The following is a 19,508-nucleotide window of genomic DNA, read 5'->3' as shown; positions in this document are numbered from 1 at the left end:
ATCACCTGGATGTGCATGCTTTTGTAAATACTTTTTAGTGTTCTATACCGTGACATCCCTCAAGAATGAAAACATGTTGCCTAAAATGTCAATTTCTGCTCAAACAACTTTGAATTCAGAATAAGGTTTAATTGCGTCTCTCGTCCCGATGAATAAATTACAGTTGAGAAAATTAGACTCTAAGTGTTAAGGGTTACTGATGATATGCATGTAGGATGAAAAGCTTGGTTCCTTACCTGACCGTACATAAAGGTTATCAAGCACCTCTGATTAGAAGTGATCTGAGGCTCTGAACTGTAATCAGACCTGTAACAGCAGGATTGTGGTTGGTTCACTTGGATAGATTCACAGAAAGGCAACACAACTGCAAAGACATTTAAAGGTTGGAGATGTTCTCTGTAGTCTCTAATTGAGAAATACTGTTGGGCTCGTCGTCACAGTTTGTTGCGTGTGATCGACAATGCCAACAAAGTCTTGTTTTGGCCGACAAGTTGCAACCGAACACACCGCAAAGACTACAGCCGACGGCCAGTCAGCACGGACGTTCTGCGCCTGCTTGAGAGGAAATAACTCTCCACACCAGCAGGTCGCGGTAGTCTGTATTCCTCGTTCAAAAATGGAAACCGGAAGACCGAGGACTGCGGATATACAAGCCGTTGTTATGATACGTACATGAAACAAAACAGCGTTTGTCGACCGTTTTCACACCACTCTCACTCACCACTTAACTTCATTCCATGTCGCTGTGAAAGTATCCGTGTATTGGAATGATCAGATGAGATGAAAGTGAGAAAAGCCTTCTGTGTTTTTCCTCTTGATTTTACTTGTTAGCTTGCTTTCCTCACGTCCGTTTCTCTTCTTGTGCATGGATTTGTTTAAGCTGAACCGCCAATCAGAGTGGTTTCTCATAATGTAGAATATGTCAAACCTCACTCACTTGAAAGCAGGACGAAGCCAAGAAAGTACAGTTAAAGTAAATGAAGAATCAACAAAAAGGTTGATGAAAAGTACATATGTATAGAGCGAAGGACTACTTTCCCCATCTTTTTAATTTCAGTAATTTACACTGTATGCCCTCGTCTGCTTGCTCTTTTGGCTTTCAATCAAATTATCCCTTTAAACCTGAATATGGCCGCACTACATGCTGATTGCCATTGTTCCTCCGTCTCTCAGCCTTACCCCTAAGCCAGGTGGGAGAACACTTACATAACACGATTCTCACGTGTTTTATTTATCATTTTTTTTTAAGTTTGATAGAATTTAAATCCAATTTTCTTGATGTTTCGGATCAAATATACATCATTAAGTTTTCAGAAACAAAGTGTAACAACTGCTTAATGTGATAACATCAAGCTAAAGGCTTCTCTAAAGCAACAGCAACAGTATGGAGTTAACGTCTTCCAGGGAAACTGTTGGAAGCCATTCATTTCTAGTTAGTCATTAGTTAGTCAGAATCCCTCCAACAGCGTGACATTTTAATCTCCCTTTGCAAAGTCAATGGCAATCTATTGCACAGAAATCGATAGCTAAAGACTGCCGCCCACTGAGTGCATTTCTGCAAAACACAACCGGTAAGTCAGCCGTTTAACCTTGAGGAATGAAGCTGACAAGATATAATTATTTATTGTGCAGTAAATGCCAAACCTGAGATAAATACTGTAAAAGAGTAAATAAATACGTGACTTGTTTTTTCAACAGTTCGTCTATCCGTGCCCAGGTCCACTTGAAAAGGTGGTAGAGTTTACAAAGTACAGTTCATGTGTACTTGGTTTGTGTCAGGTGTGATAACTAACTGTACCATGGAAGTGGACTGCTATTTAACGCGAGTAGCAGCAGACAAGTAGAGTTGTTAAACGCCACCCGTCTCTTCCAAAATCTGCATATGCACCCATAACGCGCCAATCTCATCCTCTCAACATGGGTGATAAAGTATGAAGGCAGGCGAGAGGGTCGTTTTTGACATTGTCTCCGAAATATAAACAATAGTAAGCAAAATGCGAAGGTGGACTCCATTGTATAGACTTGGGATCTTGCAATTGGCATGCTTTTTACACTATAGCGACAACATAAACAAATGTGTACTCAGGTATCGAACAACATTACTAATGTGAAAGCCAGAGATGGAAAAAGAAGAAAGTAGAAAGTACTTTTACTCAAGTACTGTACTTAAGTACACTTTTGACATACTTGTACTTTACCTGAGTAATTTCATTTTATGCTAGTTTATAGTTCTACTCCACTACATTTCAGAGGGACATATTTTACTTTTTACTCCACTACATTTATTTGACAGATATAGTTACGGTTACAAAAAACAGACTGTATGACTGTATGATCAGTTTATAATACAGTTTATTATACACACTGTTAAAGATTAAACCAGTGGCTGGTCTAGTTTGGCCCTAGTGCCATGTCTCAGATGTCTATGAGTTGTTGATGGGACTTTTCCCCTCGAATTTTTTCAGATAGTTGTATTTAAATAAATCTTTTGAATCCCAAAGAGATTAAATTCTCTTCACCAAAAATCAAAGATTAGAGAAAAGTCTTTGTTTTTTTTCTTCTTTTTCTACCCCATTAATCATCTCATGACCCCTCAGATTTATTTTGTGATTTATTTTGGAGGGGCCCGACCCGTAGATTGGGAACCACTGGACTAAACTACTGATATAATATATCATAATATAAAATAATATCATATAATATAATATAATATAATACAATATAATATATAGGGATGCTAATTTTGAAAAATGTTTAACCTATAACTGACCCTCGTTAACCGATTATTAACCGTTAACCAACAAGATTAGTGCGTTTCACGCAGCTGTGCTATTTTTAGTGCCTAACTCGCCCAGCTGCAACGAAAAGCCGATGCCCAAACAGATTAAATCGATCATTTATCACCAGCTGCAGTGTACGCGCAAAACAGACAACTGAATCCACAGTTCACCCGACCGAGAGAGTTACTAAGTGACCACCACATCAATTAGCTGCGAGGTTGTCAGCTGTTTGTCTGCCTGGCGTACTCAGTGAGCACGGTGTAACTTTAGCGAGTGCCAGTCGAGAGACAGAGCGTGTGTGTTTGTGTGGCGGCGGTGTACTCTTGTCTGCCCGGCATTATGTTAGCGAGTTGCCGACAGACCGTGTGTGTGTGTCGGCGGTGAGTGTGTGGTTGTCGGTTGTGGTAATGGTATTTTTACTTAAGTATAAGATCTGAGCACTTCTTCCACCACTGGAGAAAGCTTTGCCGCGTGTGAGTGGAAGGGGGTTGAGGGGTCAATTGTACTCAGGCACGTTACGAAGCAATCATACATAATATGAAAATGCCCTAAGGGTTACACGCCAAATTTAACCTGCTTTTTTTTGTTCGATGTTGTTTTTTTTACAGGTATTATTTGCTTGTTATCTTGTACGGCTGTTCTCCGGCTGTTGTTGTTTTGCCCCATTTGTTCTCATTTATTGCATGTGAGCACACCAGTGTTTAATCAGAAGGCATTAGTCTAAAACCCCAGCGTCAATAAGTGGTGGAAGGGGAGCCAGATTGCATTAGAGCGCCGAGATCAATAGTCTCTGGAATACAGCAGAACCCCAGAGGAGGCGAGGCAGCCCCGACTCTCACCACAAATAATGAGAAAGTGACTTACAGGTTTTATGAGTTTTCATCATTTTTTTATGAGTTCAGAGTGACCTCATTCTGAGTGATAGGGACTTAGATCCTGACCCTCTATTTCATTAAGTTGGTTGTGCTTAATAGGACTGCCGTGTATGATGTAGGGAAAGGAGGCGGCTTTGCTCTCCATGGCTCATATATTGAGCCATGCCTCCTCTATCTCTTTTCTCTCTCTCTCTCTCTCTCTCTCTCTCTCTCTCTCATCAGATGCACTGGTCCTTCTACAGGTTTACGCCCAGCTGACCCTAATTGCTAACCTGACATGATAGTATCAAATGAAGCTCCTAAAGGCCTTTTGGCAATAGACAAAGAACAAACTGACTAATACCCCGAGAGGTGTTTGGCTTAGTACAGGACACATGAAACCCCCAACCGTCCTTACCGTTATGTAAGTGAACTTGTTAAGTTGGTTAAGTTCATGCAAATACATTATGCATGCTCTACAAAGTCCTGAACACAGCCTCATAACAGAGGACTGGCTTTACATAACAGACTCTAATTCTGTCCAAAACTTGTAATGGAGCTGTTTATTTGTGAGCTCTTTGTCTATTCTGTTGATGTTTCATTCATCCGTTTTGTTTTTCTATCCACTGTCACACATACTGTAACAAGCATGGTGTTTGTTACAGACCAAGGATTCAATTCCTGTGATAAGGCAACGTGTCCCCCCTGAGTGTCTTTGAGCAAAACATGAAATAGTTGCTACAGGTTTGTTGTTATTTGAGGCTCCTGCATTCAGTCAACTTTGCTTAAATTCTCACATAACACCCAGAGATCAGATAATAAACAGGCCTTAAATAATAGCAGCGAGACAAAAGAATCAATTGTTTAAGAAAATGTCCAAAAACAACATGGTTACGTTTAAGTGACAAAACCATCTAGCGAGCATAGTAACTATTCCTGTCCATCTGGACCACAAGGTCAACAAAATAACTTTAAAATCGTGTTCGCTTCACATTTGCTACAGACAGTTAACACTGGCTTCTTTTAATCACATTGTTGTTTTCATAACAATGACAGTGTAGGTCCTAACCAAACTTTAACCATAGCGGTTTCAAATCAGAAAATGGACACCAAATGGACAGAATTTATTTTGTTTCTTTGTAACGGTTTTGGAAGAAACAGACAAATGATCATAGGGGCTTATATGTGTCATTCTGGATGGCCATTACAAATTATGTAGGACTTCTTACCCTGTAAGAAGTTGTAAAACGCACTAATAGCAGAATTCAGAGTTATTTCCCTTCCTCCGTTCATGTGAATGAGACCCAGACCGTGACGACAGTGTGACCGAGTCATGTGACCGAGCAGACGCTACCGCGCATGTCCGATGGGCCCAATGGATGCGGAAGATCGCCAGAAGATCCGGGTATTTTTCCAGGCGGAAGTCAAGTCATTTTGGCTTCATGCGCCACTGAGCAACTTTCATAGGAATGAATGGAGCCCCGCCTCCAACGCTGTATCCAGTTCTCTTAATACATACATGGGCTGGACCCAGCTTCTAAACTAAACTCTACTTGACTGGACACCGATTGATTCAGTTCAACTCACTCTCAAGTCAAAAATACACAAAGCAAGCACTAAGTCATGGAGACAATAAATAACTGGCTCTGCTGCTCTCCATGTCTTTCATCTCCACCATGTGCAGAAGTTGAAGCTTGCATGTAGCTCGCCCTGTTCCTCTCTATGTCGAGACAAGGAGAAGCTAACTCTGGCACCAGCCAGCCTCCTAAATGAGACCATTGTATCCCCTCCATCAATGCTGTCTCACAACATCTTCATGTTACACAGCCGTATCATGAACTTTGATCTGGGAAATTACATCTACAACCCCATAAGGACCTGGCTAACCCTCGCACAGAGCAGGCTTTGTGCTCATGTTACTCAAGCCTCCATCTCTGTAACGGCTCAGAGAGACAGGTTTAGGATTATAGCAAGGTAATGGCTGTGTGTGTGTGTGTGTGTGTGTGTGTGTGTGTGTCCTGCAATATGAATTAAGGATGTCACAAGAACTGATACTTCGTTAGCTAACGTTAATGGGGGTTGCATTGAGTTTCATTATGATGATATGATTATTCGTTCAAGCTCTATTCAGTCAGTCAAAATTAGTATTAGACGAAGTTAAATTATAACGTTATCATGATGTGTTCAAATGTAATCTTGTAAAATTTTGTTTTGGACGAGAAACTTGAATAAATCCAGTTGTTTGAAGGATGTTTTCACAGCAATATAAAATAGATATTAGACAGGGAATTAGACAGGTTTAACTTCCTAACATTAGCTCAAAGTGCTTATTGTTTTATTTTTATTTTTGTGCTATGGAATTGGGTATCGAGAATCATGGAATTTCACTGGTATTGGTATCGGCTACTAAATTTCTGGCATGGTTCTGGTATTATGAATTGTAGGGCTGTGTATTGGCAAGAATCTGGCGATACAATACATATCATGATATGGTGGTTGCGATTCAATATATCAATATATACTGTAAGCAGGCCCATATATTGCGATTTCTTTAAATTTTAGGAATTTTAGGAAAACCGTCATAGTATAAAGAACACACCACCATATGCATAAATCATATTGCATTTATCTCAGTCCCTGTAACATCCAACATCATAGCACTACTTTGAGGGGGCACATACACTGAGAGGGATCATCTCTTTGCAAATGAAATAAACTATTGACTCAACTTACAAGGAAATGGGATTCATCATTATAAGAACACAGGAACAATTCCGCAGTTTAAGTACATGTCGTGAATCTGACGTAGATTTTTCGTAGGACCTTTCTTAAGAACAAATTTAAGAAAAAACTTATGAAGATATTGGTGGAAGAGGCCCACTGTCTTTAGAGAGACACAAAAAAGAGAGAGCAACAAGTGCTGGAAGGTGTTGAACCTGGTTTTGCTGTCCTTTAACAGAAAGGAAAACTGCCTTTTGAAAAGAAGCACAGTGAAATACTGACAGCAGAGGACAGGCTGTCATTTTCACAGCTTTGTACGATATATTTTGTACTTGACACACTATCTACCATAGATGGAGATGAATATTTCATAGCAGCTAGTCACTGACACTTAGCATTCAGCTCCTTGCTCAGGTGCAAGGTGTGAGCGGTCTTTTGTCTCAATAGCACCAGTGGACCATGAAAGATGACCTGCTGCACTTGTGCTACCTGCTGATAGAAACGTTATCACGTCATGCAGTGAAATATGCCCATCAGCTTAACGGTAGGTTCACATTGAGACCCGACTGCATATGGCAGAGAAATGGGTGTAAAAGACGCACAAAAATATTTAATTTATCTTTATACTGTACATTACAAATACTGTCAAAATGGTAAGTACCAAGCTGGCTGTCTTTATAGGGGTAAATCTAATTCTAATTTCCTTCCTAGTAGTGAAATGTGAATGTTAACAGGCCCTCTTTTAAACCTCCAGGGTAGGAATTGTTCTCAAACTCACAATTCAATAAATTGAGATGCTTTGATAGGAAAGTGGGATGATAAAGTTACATAACTCAAGAGATAAAAAAAAGTGAGGCAGAGTCTGGTTGGATTTAAAAAGAGGCAGCAACAATGAAGGCACTATTATTTCTCTGGTGGTAAAATACAAGTATTAGTGGAACTTCAAGGAGACAGATAGATTTCAGAATATACCGCGAAATGAGTTGCTTATATTGCATTAAATTCAACACCACGACAACTGTTGTGTTAGTGTCTCTAAAACATCCTCAGCAAAATTCCAAAGACAACAGGTCTGACTAAAGAAAAGATCCGGTCTATGAGCTTAAACAGGTTTGATTTTAAGCAAATGAAAGTATTCCTGATTGCATTTTCAGATGACTTTGTTAAAATATTTTAACAATAGATGGTGGTAGATTTGTATTCTGGCTGATCCCGGCTTCCAGCCACGATTCCTCTGGATATATGGGTCAAAGTATGTACATTTACTATAGTTATTTTTCATTCAAGCCATGTGACAACTGATGCAAATAGTTTTGGAAAGGCTGGCACCTCCCGTTGTTGGGGTCACCCACCCTGCCATTTACTGGTAGAGGAAACTTGGCTTCAACACCCTGCCTAACAGCGGGGTGAGATCCTGATAACCAGGACAGAAGTGTGTGTGTGTGTGTCTCTCTTTCTGTGTCTCTGTATTTGTTGAAAAGTAGCACTCATGCATACAGGGAAAAAACATTTGAAATGCATGAATGATGAATATTGATTATAGTTCTTTTGCCCGGCTCAGGTCTGGTCATCTTTAGACTGCGTTGGGGGCTGAGATGTATCACCATTTCTTTGAGCTTTTTTTATCGTGACACATCTCTAACAGTCGTTATCGCTGACTGCTGAAAGCCTGCGTGCTGCAAAGCAAGTTGCGATATGACAACTGGCACCCGTGAGCTGTTTATCAATCTTAGCTGCAGCGTAATCGCGTATTCAACAGGGTTTTAATAATAACTACATTTTGAGGTTTATTGCTTAATTATTTTGTTACGATACTTTAAAAACATTATATGAAAATTAGGGCTGGAACGATACGCCTGGATACTATCACGATACTTTGGTGCCGATTCGATATGTATTGCGATTTTTAAGTATTGCGATTCTACAAGACTACAAGTATTGCTAGCTCACTAGTCAGCTCCATTCTCTTTAAACATCCATTGTCAGCTCCATCGGGGCAGTTTGAATGCATTTAACATAAATGTCTGTATATGGGTGCTCTACAGTTGTAGCGTCGGCTGATTTGACCACAGAGATTAGTGACGACTGGCTTGACCGCAGGTTACCGCAACACGACAACATTAGCTGGCTATGACAGCATGTAGCTTTAGCCATGATGTCTAGCTCTGCTTTTCCTGGCAATGTGTGAAACCCAAAGTGTTTCCATACTTTACTGTACAGTATGTGTAGTGTTTACCACGTTGGATTTAAAATGTGTGGGCGCAGGTCGTATCCACGTAGACCCTCCGCTGTTTTCTACGTTTTGGCTCACTGCGGTTTGTTTTGGTTGACGGGTACGGGACAGATATGACGTTACTCAGACTACAACAATAAAAGTGGTAACTTCCTTCTATATTTCCGCAAAGACTCAAATGAAGCAAATATATTGATTCTGGCTTTAAAAAAATGTATTTAAAATCGTAAAAATCTTAAAAATAGGTGGATATGTGAATCGATTTTTTTCCCACCCCTAATGAAAATGTAGTGATTATAAACGTTGATTTAGCCTGTCTTTAAAGCCTTCCAGGGGAGCTACTCTCCCTACCTCTAATTTTAGCCTTAAGTCCTGACCATAAACTGACCTCAACCTTTACTCTTATCCTAAAATAAACCTGTGATTCTAGTCGATGCATGTCCTGAATTGCAAACTAGAAGCCCTGTGGACTAGCCAAAATGAGCTCTCTTGGTAAAAATGTCCCCACTCCAAAGGTCTAAACCTCCAGCTGGTTTTCACAAGGACAGCAAAGCAAGCACACAGACACACACAAATACGGCAGCCATTGAGCACTCAGCGTGGTATAAGCCCATTCCTAATAGGGTCATTCATAATGAAAGGGGCATTAGATGTGCCCGGCTTTCACTCACTAGATAAAGTGTGCAACAACAGCCAGCTAAATTCAATTGGGATTACATAACTCCCAAAATCAACAAGGGTAGTGCCCCCAAGATGTTTTGTTTTTTTGGCCTGTGATCTAACAAGCGAGTTGCCAAAAACCCTTACAAGACATTTTGTCTGGTGGACTCATGTGAGAGTCTTCTCCGGCCCTGATGCTCTTGTCTGGTAACTCTATCAGAGTTAATACACAGCAGGCCTAATCTCTGAAGGCCCCAGGTTCTGAGCAGCCGTAATCCTCGGACAGCTCATATCACACAGGAGCAGATGCAGCAGGTCCAGGGTCAGCGCTCAGCCCCGGCACCCCCGTCTCATTCATCCTCTCTGTTGACTCTCAGAGCCAAAAATAAAAACGCGCTCTTCTACCAAGAGGAAACTGAGCCTCTTCAAGGCCTTGCTGAAATCCTGTGTTCTTCTAAAAGAAGTATTACCTTGTGTGCATGACATACTATGGTGTATGCATATTACATAAATCATGCAGGTCAATCAGTTGCATCAAAAAGTGCAAAAAGATAGGTGATTCGGTTTGTTACTACTGTAGGTTAAATTTTACCAAATCAAAGCCCTAATGACATTTGTTTACGTTCAAATGAAAAAAAGCCCTCCAGCGGCCATAGTAATTATGACTCATGTGACGTTAAAGAGCCACAAAGTCTTCAGAGGGAGCAGCTCTTGGTGGATGGGTCAACTAATGGTTCTAAATGGTTTTTAGGGGTGTAAGAAAATATCCAAAATATAGAATATCGCGATATTATGTTTTGTGATACTGTATCGATTCTCAAAAACACTGCATCGATTTTTAATAGTTTACATACAAAGATAAACTCAGTCAATACTTTCATTTCATTTGCAAAGAGATGTTCCCTCTCAGTGTATGTGCCCTCTCAAAGTAGTGCAATGATGTTGGATGTTACAGGGACTGTGATAAATGCAAATGCAAATCCCACTGTTCTGATTGCATAAAAAAAGTTCAAAAGGTGCATGGAACAACAACATGTTTTGTCATTTAATGTGGGGGACTATCTTGTTGGTTAATTCTAAATTAAATTCCCAAATGAGTAAAACTCAGAAAAAAATATTCCAAAACTGTCCAATTAAGCACCCACTTTTTTTTTCTTTTTTTTTCTTGCTTTTCACTTGACATTTTTAAACCTGTGGACACAATATGTATGCACAATTAAGGACACTGAGCAAATAAAAAGATAAAAATGTGTGAATATTGTGTGAACACAGTTTTTACAGCAGTTAATGCACACAATACACTTAACTATTCCCTCAACAAATATATTTTAACCTCCACAGTCAGTCCCAAGCTCTGTAAGGAGGTGATTAATGACTTTAATAAACGTAAATATTCTTTATTTCCCAGAGTAATGATTGGTTGATTGTTCACAATATAAAAAAGCCTCACCAAAGACCACCTGTTTGTGTCACTCAAGGACATTATCATATTTCTCTTTTTACTTCGGTAGTAATTACAGAGCACAGACTACCATGGTGTGGTGTGGTGAATTAAAACCCAGACAGAATAATAGATGCTTCCTGCATTGACTGAAGCTTGTGGGTTTATTGCCAAGGTGATGGAGCGGTGGAGAAGTCAGCTCATTGGTACATCTTCCTCCCTATCTCCTCCTTCCTTTTGTACAGCCCTCCTTCCCCTTGCTAATAATGTTGCAGGTTGTTAATCTACGTTTTATGATGGATGTATAAGTCACTGTAGCAAGGACAGGTGTATCAGTAGACAGGAGGGAAGCTCATGAATGAACCTGTAGGTGTGTTGAGAGATGATAATGTGAACACCCTGTGTGTTTATTTGAAGGGGAGAGAGACTATGTGTGAGTCTGTGTGAAAACTACTTGTGAGTTTATTTTATGTGACAGTGCAGTGTGTGTGTTTGTGTGTTTGTGTGTGTGTGTGAGAGTAGCCTGGAACAGTTATTGCCCCCTTCAAATATTTATGATAGGGTTGTTTTCTCATATTTATAGTCTAGAGGCTGAAAGCACAGCAGCCATTTCTCATCAACCCAGTTAACTCTGCCAAGGTGAGAGGAGGACTTAAAGAGAAAAACAGAAAAAAGGCGAGAGGGAAAAAAAAACTTAACAGGTTAAGAGAATCCAGACAGATTGGAAATAAATACTTTACATTTTTGACTGCCAAAACATCTGAAATAGCTAAATATGTGAAAATAAATATGTAAAACAGAAGAGCTTTTGGAGGATTTCTAAGAAAGTAAACCACTTCTGATCACTCATCTATTCGCTGTACTGCTCTGGCGCCGGATCTACTCAACAACAAATCTATCAACATGGAAAATCCCCTTAAAGCCGAAGTAGGCGAGATTGGAACAAATATGATTAAAAAAAGTTATTTTTATAAAACGGTCGCTATATCCTGACAGTAGAACATGAAACAGGTAACCTGAAAAAAACCCTGTGCCTCTGTGTCCTCCGGTGTCCTCCAGTGTCCTCCGGTGCTCCTAATGGCATCTGCAAGATTTCACATACCGGAGGAAAACAACCAGTCAGAGCTGATCTGAGGTCTGCTGTCCAGCTGCCGTCTATGAGAACCGGCTGTCAATCACTTGCGAACTCCGACCAAACGGTTAAACTAGGCAGCGCTGATCAAATATGAATCAATATGATGTTACGTTAATGCCTATTTCTCGCCTCAAATGTTTTCAGAATCATCTTCTAGTGTACTGTTTAGCTGTAAAATAAGAAAGTTTGTGACGCCGCAGTCATTGTGAAATCTGGTGAAGGAACGCCAAGTTCCGGTCACATGACCGGAGCACAGCCAATAGGAACACTCTCTCAATTAAATGACCTGTGATTGGTCAAAGTCTCCTGTCACGGGCTAGATTTTCTAAAGCCTGAAAACAGAGCCATGAGGAGGTGCAGAAGTCTAGTTTTCTCTCAGAACACTTGAATTACAATATGCTGAAAGGTTATTATGGAATTTTTGCCCAATGATGCCAAAAATATATACTGCCTTCTGCCACTGTAAGCAACCTTACATTTCATAGTTTCAAACGCCTCACGTTTCAAAACTTTCTCAAGAACCAATGGCTGACGACCAATACTGTTCCACATGAGCATATTAGTCCAGTCAGATGGTTCTACAGCACACAATTTACATCCAATGTCAACGTTCAGTGCCAGTGTGAGATTTAATGTGTCCTTTATGTAGCAGGGCAAAAACGAATGTGTAGAACTGGTGGAGGTGAACGGTCGTACAACGCTTCTGATTTACATTCCAGAGACTTTTATGTCTGTAACTTTAACAAGCTGCCGAGCCTTAACCACACCTTAAACACATCCTAAATATATTTCAATCAGGAGAGACTCGTATGAATTGAATGATGATTTATTACAAAGTGCACGAATTATGAATAGTAACAGTCTTTGGCGATTTAGACCCAATGTGACATAATAAGGGGGAAGTGATGCCGTAGTTGGATTTAGGATCATTCCCCCCGGGTCTAGACACTGGTGATGGTGGTAGTGAAGATTGATGCCGATCCGATGAATGAAGTGGAGCAGGATTGCTCTGATTGGATGAATCTGGAGGTGATGGGGTGGTGGAGGGTCGCATCAGTTTGTGCTGCTACTGACACTGAAACAGCATAGAGGAGAACGTTTTTTAAACTTTTGACAGCAACAATGTGATTGGTTTAGGGAGATATGGCCCATGAGAGAGTGACCCAGAATGAATGAGAATGAATGAGATTGCACCCCTAGTCTTCCTGACTGAATTTACGCATAAGCTTCATTTCTTGGCTAGGACCAAGAACTTCCTCAAAGCTTGTCATCAACCTTGAAGTTGCCAGGCAACCAGCATAGGATGTTTAGCTATACTTATAGTTATCATACACGGAGACACTGCAGAAATTAATCCTTAAAAACATATTTGTAGTGGCTGTTCAGAAAATGCTTTCATTCATCAAAATCCAAGGTTTGCATAATCGTCCAATATCTAAGTTTTGCCTGTAAATATGGTTGAATAGGTATATTAGAATACATTAACACAAGGTAGATCAGCAAATATTTGCAACATTTGAATCAGCTATATTTTTGTTAGGAAAAAAAGAGGCATTGTGCCCAGGACTACAATCTGCATTTGGCAATCGGCAGTGTGATTCTCAGGAATGCTTGGCTGTGGTGTTAGTTACATCATAAAACAAGGAACCCACTGTGGAGGTTTTAACACTCTGATGGACGGGTGCTCGCCATGAGCAATATGCAGCAAGAGGTACAGATGAATCAATCAACACCACATCTGCACTCTAATCTGCACAGGCCCCCTGCACTGGGAAAAGCCCCCATTAGCACTCTTCCCACTGGACACAAGAGTCGTGTAAACACATACACACACACACTAATGCACACACATAGGCTGCCTTCACATGCACTTAAGTAATAAGTAATATGATCATTTGCTGCTTTTGGCAGTGGCCTAAATCTCTGAAACACCATCTGAATGAGAGACCCGGCCCGGGTCACTTTATCAGGTTGAAGGATTAGGACAACCCAGATAAGAAGATTTCTGATGGAGAAACCTGATTATTCTGAAATGTATAGCTTAATCAGGATTCTTAAAGTACCTTCTTGTACTGAAGCCAAACTCCGACTGTAAGAGAGCAAAATTGCATTGATTATCCTGTTATTAACTGAAGCTTTAACGATTAAATAGTTAAAACATTGATTTCAACAGCTGCAAAATAGACAAATTTAAACACATGCAACTATTTCATAATAAAAATATAAAACTGATTACACTTAAAGGAACGGTGTGTAACATTTCAAGGGATCTATTAGCAGAAATGGAATACAATATTGTTTTCATTAGTGTATAATCACCTGAAACTAAGAATCATTGCGTTTTCGTCAACTTAGAATGAGCCTTTCCTCATGAATGAATGAGTACGCCATGTTGCTCCGCCATGTTTCCACAGTAGCCCAGAACAGATAAACCAAACACTCCTCTAAAGAGAGCCTTTCACGATTTTACGTTACCTGAAGGCCATCGTAGTTCTCCGACAAGCTTGTGAAACTGCGGTAATGTTACCCATTGAGTGCAAAGCCGTGGTACCGCCAGCCGCCGTCTGACTTGCGTTGCTCCTAAAGTAGTGTTATTATGGTAAGGATGGCCTCTGAGCGAGGCAAATGGCATTATCACGGTTTTGCACTCAAGGTTCAAGGTTCTTTATTTGTTATTTGTCAAGGTCTCGGTGGTAGTCAGTGTTACCGGTGTTACACGGTGGTCCGGCATACACTGACTACATCACTTGCCCACCGCCCCCACCGTCGTTTTGCTTTTTTTTATAGAAATAAAACCCATTTAGTTCATTTTGCCGTAACAGCGCCATGTTATATAGTCGCATACAATACATAGTTGGACGACGGACGCTACAAACTGAAAGTGAAAGTGTCTTCTCTGTACGGAGTCTCAGCTCAGAGTTGAAGGAGTCAGATTTCACACACAAGGGACGAGAGAGAGTTGACAATGATGGAGGATTTGGTGTCAAAGTGAACAGCAAAAGCGCCGATTTGGCAATACTTCGGATTTCAAACCAATGCTAATAGGGAACCTTAACGTTAATGAGGCAATCGCCTTGTGGAGGACGGAGCGGTCACAGCCGGTGTGCACGCGGTAGAAACCTTCGGCACCGCAGTGAAGGCTCAACCAGAGAGGCCAGACACACAGACATCCAACATCTCCACACTGTGACATTCCTACTCCACAGCTCACATTACCGTAGTCTTGGAAAGGGAGGAGTGAGCGGAGGGGTACTCAGTAGGTTGCAATCTGCGACCACACCACTAGATGCTGCCAAATCCTACACACTGTACCTTTAAATATGCCAATACTGGTTTAAAAAAGGTTATAGGAGGGAAAACGTACAGTATTACTGAAGTGTGTGTAATCTGGGGTTTTAGAGTAATCAGACTATTGCACTGAATGTAAAATATATGATCCAATTCTAGTTCCTTGTACATGGAAATGTAATCTGGTATTGCCTTGGATGCACATTTATTTGATAATGTGGCTGAATTGCAACACATTTTTGCAGTTAACTTTTTTGCATTTGTACCTAGACAGCTGCTGCACAGCTTTGCTAAAATAACATGCAAGTTATTTCCGAATTAAAAACGAGAACAAAAACAAACATCAGCTGGATCTATCCCCCTGACCCTGTCTGTTGGCTCATACTAAAATTGAATCCTCAGTGGACACAGGGAATATCAGTCCACTGATGAAGAAAATCATTTTTTTGTTTATTGTGTTTGAGTTCATTGAGTGTAAAGGTCTCTTTTAAAGCCTTAATGCTCCTGTAAACTCCTGAGAACCGTGTGATATTGTTTCTCCCTTCAGATATCCAGGCAGAAGTTCTGAATCTTCCAAGAACCGCCAACCTGCTGAATCCACTCAAGCAATCAGAGCTTCATTTCTGGAAACAAATACTCCCTGATAATTCTTTCAGAAACAGCAGTTGGTACCTTGTGGCTTGTGATCATGTAACCGATTCAGGTCGCTGCTTAACGTCAGCTTAACACTGTTAGGCACGAGAGAGCTGGTTTTCATTATTGACTATTGCATTATTCTGGGCAGGGGTCAGCAACCTTTACTATCAAAAGAGCCATTTTAGGCAAAAAACAAAAAACAAATCTGTCTGGAGCCGCAAAACATTTGATCATTGTGATGAAGGTAACACAGTTTAGAGTCTAAGTATATAGTATATCAGTCTAATGCAGTGAGGGCCAAAGTGCAAATGTACTACAGAGTATTAGGGCCACATTGAGGGGAAAAAATGGGATATTTCCAGAATAAAGTCATAACTTTATGAGAAAACAAGTTGTAATATTACGAAAATAAAGTCATAACTTTACGAGAAAAAAGTCGTAATATTACGAAAATAAAGTCAGAACTTTACGAGAAAAAAAGTCGTAATATTACGAGAATAAAGTCATAACTTTACGAGAAAAAAGTCGTAATATTACGAGAATAAAGTCATAACTTTACGAGAAAAAAAGTCGTAATATTACGAAAATAAAGTCAGAACTTTACGAGAAAAAAGTCGGAATATTACGAGAATAAAGTCAGAACTTTACGAGAAAAAACAAAATAACACGTAAAATTATTACTTTACAATATTATGAATTTACTCTCATAATATTACAAGTTTTTTTCTCTTAAACCTAGGACTTTATTCTCGTAATATGTCTTTATTTTCGAAATCTCAGATTTTTTTTTTTCCTCAATGTGGCCCTAATACTCCGTTGTACCGTCGTACCATAGACCTACAACAATGATAAATAAAAATGAAAATGTAAACAAAAAAACAGTTATTCATTTCCATTTTTAAAAATCCACAGGGAGCCCCTGGAGAGGAGCTAAAGAGCCCCATGTGGCTCCGGAGCTGCAGGTTGCTGACCCCTGGTCCAGGGGAACAGACACAAGCACAAACTAAGGTGGGACTGCATCTATCTTCACTAGCGCTTGCTGAGACCTGAGGGAGGTAGAGCTGTACCTCTCTGTGATGAACTATGAAGATAAATGGAGGGATGGGCCGGGGGGGGGGGCCTATACAAAGGCTCCAGACAGCCCCTCTGGATGTTGTTTATATGGGTCAGAAATATTTCTGCCCAGCCATGTACCAGATTTAGCAGATTCCTGCTATTGTTTGCACCAGCACATGGGACGAGAGGCCATCAAATGAGGGTTGTTAGAAAGCGAGGCCCTCTGTGAGGCTTCAGCAAAGTCCTTTGAAAGTCAGAGAAGAGCCCCTCTGTAGGAGGAAATGATGTTGCACTCTATTGTTCAAGGACATGGGGGGTTTACCGCTCCGCAGTAATTGGTTGGACATATTTATGTAAACTTTCTGCAGGGACCACATTAACACAGGATGACTACCATGTCTAATTATTGTCTCAGCAGCCCATTGTTGGCAAGCTAATGAGTCTGTGTGAACACAAAGCTCAATTATACAGTACACACAATAATAACTGGGGGGAGTTTGGGTCAGGGTAACAGTTGGCAAGGAAAGGCAACCTCCAGCTTGTCGTAATGAGTTTGCTCAAATCAGTAACGATAACATTTCAGTAGAAACGAGGCCCTAAATTATCAATAGAAATGAGGCCCTAAAAGCAACACTTTCTCACGGATAATTGGAAAGGTCACATAAAAAAGCCTTGAAAAACATGCCCGAGAATCTGCTTGACTTTTTATGCAATAATGAGGCACTTGTGGAGCAACACACAAACACATACACAACAAACCCATGCAAAATTCAGCCCTGGCAGTGACCTTTCCTAGTGTTTTTTCCAACTTTACCCAACAGCCATTTATGTCTAACGTTACATGACTGTGTTCATGATAAAAATGTAAGTGGTGATTAAATTTGGTACACGTTGAAAAATTTGCAGCAAGAATAGCACTGCCTGTACTTCTTCATTCCTTCCTGCCATACGTAACGATCCGTCTTCAGAAAGAAAATCATAACATCATCAGGGTTTTTGGCTGCAGTTATCCCAAGAAAGTACAACATTTCAGAAGACCTTGATAAAGAATTACTGCATGATAAGGTTGGATTAGTCATACTAAAAAACTCCACTGTTATTATATAAAACCATGTTCTATTTTATCTTTCTGCTAACATGACAGCGATGTCACCACTCCCTTGTCTTTTAATAAAAAATGACTCCCAATGGAGACGTTCCAAGGATTTTCCCTCCTGGCAGTCCAGTCCACCATTGTCCGTCAACTCAAAACATCTGGGTTGTAAAAATACTCTTTTTGTGTCAAGGTATTCTTGTTCGGAGTACAAGCTCTGTTCAAGCATGATTATTTGGAGTCACAGCCAAAGCCAACTTACCAATGATACTAGTAAGATTTGCCAAGAATTGAACAATGTATGTTTGTTCCCCTGTGATGTCTGCAGTTCCAGCTAATGATAATTGTGGTTTTATAGAAATTTTACATATTTTTAGCTTCTTACACCATGTAATTACTATTTGTTTCCGGTCTTTGTGCTAAGCTAAGTTTCACTTTTGAAAGTTATTTTATGCCAAAACACAATGTTTTTCCCTAAATTGAACTGTTTTAGTTGCCTAAACCTAAAGAAGTTGTTTTGTTTTTTTCAAAACGTAACGTTTCATTCAGTTCCACAACGTGTTAGAATGCGTTGCTTTTCAGTTTCACTTTTACAACAGTTTAGTAGGCCCTAATGACCCACATCTATGGTGCTTATAGTGACTGATAACAACCATTTAATCGCCCGATAACCAGGGATGCACCGATACCGATACTGGATCACATATCGGGCCGATACTGACTCATATAGCTGGATCAGATTTCGGTGACAATGGGGCCAATCTATTAAATTCAATACTATGTTTATATACTATATACATTATAGACTGGAATTTTAATTGCTGTTTAAGTTTTGACCAATTTGTTGCTGCATTAATCCACTTGAATTGTAATTCCTGTTAATTTTTAAGATTTTTTTTATTAATTTTAATTTGCTGGTGTACGTTTTATTATCTTAATAATACATAACAATTCAGTAAATGTATATTTATGTATTTATTTGTCACATTTTGTTTTACAAAGTTAAGAAAGCAATGTTTAAGTCAAGCCTGATGTTTCCTAACACATAAAAGAAAGATCACTTCCACACAGCGAGGTATACAGCTTATTAATTAAACACTTGTACTGTATAGTGTCGGTATCATTATCGGCCGAAACCCAAAGCCCAGGTATGGCTATCAGTATCGGGTCTGAAAAAGTTGGATCGGTGCATCCCTACTGATAACAGTCGACTCGGGTGCATTCCTAAAAATTCGATGAGGTGCCCCCCGGTATTCAACATGAAGGTACTTTAACATAAGTTCATAATGGCCACAAGGTCAGAATGATGGTTGAGGGCATCATGACCTATAATCACTAAAACCTGCTCACCCCGATACTTTCTTCAGTAACCAATCATGTAATGTGTGTTTTTATTGAGGCATTTGCCAGGTTAAATCAATATAAGGCCGACTTGTTCTTAGTACTGCGACATCTTTGAGGTGGCATCAAATGGATGATCTTGTTTTGTTTATTCACAGCCTGCATCCTCAGCCATCCACCACTCTCTCTTTGCTCCCGGGCACACTCGTCCTACAAAACAAGCTTAGCATCCAACGGGAGGTAGAGGTGAGCTAACTATGTCACAAGTTG

This window comes from Sebastes umbrosus, chromosome 5 (genome assembly GCF_015220745.1).
Source record: "Sebastes umbrosus isolate fSebUmb1 chromosome 5, fSebUmb1.pri, whole genome shotgun sequence".
Lineage (NCBI taxonomy): Eukaryota > Metazoa > Chordata > Actinopteri > Perciformes > Sebastidae > Sebastes > Sebastes umbrosus.
Note: the sequence above shows the minus strand (reverse complement) of the source record.